Source organism: Myotis davidii, unplaced genomic scaffold, assembly GCF_000327345.1.
Source record: "Myotis davidii unplaced genomic scaffold, ASM32734v1 scaffold430, whole genome shotgun sequence".
Lineage (NCBI taxonomy): Eukaryota > Metazoa > Chordata > Mammalia > Chiroptera > Vespertilionidae > Myotis > Myotis davidii.
The window spans coordinates 839,671-843,764 of NW_006285247.1; positions in this window are offsets into that span (position 1 = coordinate 839,671).

The window sequence follows — 4,094 nt, forward strand, 5'->3', positions numbered from 1 at the left end:
CCCTCGCTTGTTTGGCTCAGTGGATAGGACGCTGGCCTGTGGACTGCAGGGTCCCAAGTTTGATTCAGGTCAGGGGCACATGCCCGGGTTGTGGGCTCGACCCCCAGTGGGGAGGTGTGCGGGAGGCAGCCAATCAATGATTCTCTCTCATCATTGATGTTTCTATCTCTCTCTCCCTCTCCCTTCCTCTGAAATCAATAAAAATATATTTTTAAAAAAAGCAATAAAAAGTTTTTTTTAAAAAATTCATTCAGGTCAAGGCTCATACATTTACTTAGTTCCAGCTCTGTATAAGGTGACTATATAGGGGCAAATAATCATCACCTTTAGGAAATTATGCTACAAATATAAACAAAGCAAACTCAACGATAGGAGAAAGTGAGATAAGGGCTGGGTCAGGCTCTGGCTAACGAGCATGGAAGAGGGAATCATTCATTCTCACTCAGGCGGGGGTGAAGGCTCCTATAAGGTGGTAGAATTTGAGCTGAAACTCAAAGGAGGAAGTTTGAGCAAGGTTTGAACACACATCTCATTGGTTCCTCCACTGTAGAAATGAGAAAATCAGTGGGTGAGTGAAAGGGGTAGAACAAGGATTGGATTGTAATTATGGCTGTGTTTCCTGAATACATAGCATGTGCCATGTAGTATGCAGGTAATCTTCAAGGCAAACAAAAAACTGGAGACTATGATTATCTCCAGTCTGCAGATGAGGAGACTGAGGTTTAAAGTAGTTTAACAGGATAGTCAGTGTTTTGCAATGATGACTTTTGCTCAGTCTCTTCCACTCTTTTATCAGGCTCCATTTCGTTTTATATTGCTATCCAGACCTGCCTTTTCTCACGTTTACAGTAAGAAGGTTGCTGATGTCTTTGAAGCTCTAAACATCCTTTTGATTCTATCTTGCTTTTGTTGCGGTTGTGCAATCCCTTAGTAATGACCTATTAAATGGCCTCAGGGCAGGAGATGGAACTGAAAGATAACTGGAAACAGGGTGGCAGGGCAGTGAGAGATTCAGTGCCAACTCTAAACTGCTAAACTCAATTTCAGTGCTTACTTTTCTTTCTTTTTTTAAAATGATTTCAGAGAGGAAGGGAGAGGGAGAGAGAGATAGTAACATCAATGATGAGAGAGAATCATTGATCGGCTGCCTCCTGCAGGCCTCCTACTGGGGATCAAGCCTGCAACCTGGGCATGTGCCCTTGACAGAAATCAAACCCGGGACCCTTCAGTCTGCAGGCCGACACTCTATCCGCTGAGCCAAACCAGCTAGGGCATCAGTACTTATGTTTCATGAGGCCAAGATCTATATGCAGCTTCACAACTTGTCAGTTTGAAAGTTATCAATCAATGAGGATTATTGCAGAAGAGATAAAATTACATATTTAAAAATTATTCCAATGTGGTTTCATTTCCATGATACTATAGATCTAGTGGGTTACTTAGTAAGTAAAGGGGTTTTCAGCACCATGTAGTGAATGTAAAGAGAAATGGACCAAGTGAGCATCCCTACCATGGGGGCCTTGGGTAGCAAAAAATGGGAATCCAATTCAGAATTCCGACTGACTTGGATTCAATTTAGAATTTATATAGTTGCTGAGTGACCGTGGGCAAGTTTCACACCTCAGTTTCCTCATCTGTACAATGGAGCTAATTGAGGGCTGTTGTAAGGACTCCTTGAGTTACTCAATACAAAAAGCACACAGCATTGGGGTCAGCACAAAACAAATTCCAAATTGGCATTGCCTATTATTAATATTATTACTACTACTACTGTCAGTGCTCAACAAATGTTTTAAAATTTGTTAAATGAATGAGTCAAATTATTATAGTATCAATGCCAAAAAGTTTAACCCAGGCTTTCTAAGAAAAAATTATCTCTTGTTCAAATCCAGATCTTCTTGTCATAGGTCTGGTCTATAGGCAACAAAGTGTTTCTTAGTACCAAATTTAGGAAATATTACAAATTCAAATGGGAGCCAGGATTGTATTTTTGTCTTCTAATCTCCACTTACGGTACTATCAGTTCTTTTGCTCAATAAACATCTATTGAACCACTAATATTGTCAAGTCTATATATTTGTCAATGTTTTAAGGGCAAAGCCAGATTTTATTTTTTGATGGTAGCTTTAAAATATTACACAGTAAAAAAATAAAACTACAACAAGCTTCCATAATTAAAAAGAAAAAAAAACTAACACAAAGAACCACCAAAAAAACACAAACCAAAACCACAAAACTTTACAGCACTTAATTTTTTAAAAAGTATTTGTATTGCACTTAAAAACCTTTTAAAATTTTCTGTTTTCATTAACTATAGACCTTTTATTTTAAGTGTTTGGAAATAAAAGTAGTACACTCTGAATATAAAAATGTAAAGATATAATATATAAAAGCTTAATATATAAAGTAGTTGTATAGTTAAATTGTCATACGTGGTACCTTAAAAAAAGACTGCTCATCAAAGAAAGCTTTATTCTAATCCTACTTAAAAGAATATAGCATCTAAAATTATTAGGAAGAAAAGCAGTTTTTGGCACCAGCCATTTCCTGTGTACTGTAAGCATTATTTTAAACCGAAAAATTAGAAACATTTTGAAATAACTGTGTGTTTCTAATTTTCTCTGGTTAAAATGAGAGTCTCTGGAGGCCAGAGCTGGACTTCTCTGATGTACTCTAATTTGTATACTGGATCTCATGATCAAGAACAAAAGAGAAAATAAAGACTTTTTTTCTTCCTTTAACTTAAGGAGAAGCAGCAGAGCTATTGGCCTTGAAATAGACTTTAAACACCTTTGGACATTCTGTTTACATTTACACCAAAAAAATTTCCACCAAATCTCTATATCTTTAAAAGGATTTTTTGGAGTGTCCTTTTGTTTTTAATTTATGTTTATATTTATCCATAAGTATTGGATTCTCTTTTCTGTGTTATACAGGGTAAGCTTTTATGCGGTTAAATATGGTATCTGGATATTCAAATTTAGCATCTTTTATGAGGTTTTGTCTCCTTTTTCTGCAGGCAAATTCTACTCATATTCAAGCTCTCAGAAACCCTTCAGTGCTAGCTATATAAGTCTATTCTCTGTGTTTCAGAGAATTGTATTGAAATTATATCTTACATTGTAGTTATATATTTAACCATTCAACCTCTAGTGGTCCGGAGTTCTTTATGAGCAGGAACTCTGTCTTCCTCTTCTTTCAAATCTTTATGGTTGTCTAGTCTGTATAGGTTTTTAAATATGTATAATTATTGTCTGGTCTTATAATCACGCAGAGAGCCTGGTTCATTTTAATGAGCTTAAAATATCAGAGCTGGAATAACTTGGCTGGCCAAGCCCCTAGGAACAGGGCACATAGTATATGAAATTTTACCGCTGAGGCTCCAATATTTTCCCAGATATGAACCCCAATTTCTGTTTGATGCCCATTGACTATTCTTTCCTTATGGACCATGTCAAAATTTTCACGTGGCCTGTAATTGCATTTCACTCTTCATGCCATGGCTGCCTGATGGCATTCTAGGCATTATCTGTCCATGACTGGGACATTCCCACCGACTCTGCAGAACCCTTGGAACATATTCTGGCTGCCACAGGGTGTTCTGAATCACTCTGCCGGGATTCCCAAGGAGTGTAGAGCCTATTGGACAATATGTGTTTCCCAAACTCTGTTTCCGCCCACACTCTGAAAGATGTTAATAGACCATCCATGCGGGGGGGAAAAGGTAGTCAAATATGCACACTGGCCGCCAAAACCGGTTTGGCTCAGTTGATAGAGTGTCGGCCTGCGGACTGAAGGGTCCCAGGTTCGACTCCGGTCAAGGGCATATACCTTGGTTGCGGGCACATCCCCAGTAGGAGGTGTGCAGGAGGCAGCTGATTGATGTTTCTCTCTCATCGATGTTTCTAACTCTCTATTCCTCTCCCTTCCTCTCTGTAAAAAAAAATCAATAGAAATATATTTTAAAAATATATTTCACTGGCCTTTCAAATGCTCTGAGAAGTCCTGAGTAGAGAAACCTGCTTAAGTTCACTGATTTCAATGATATCCAATCAATTTTATTTGACTGTGGACTCCCCCCCCCCCCCCCCCCC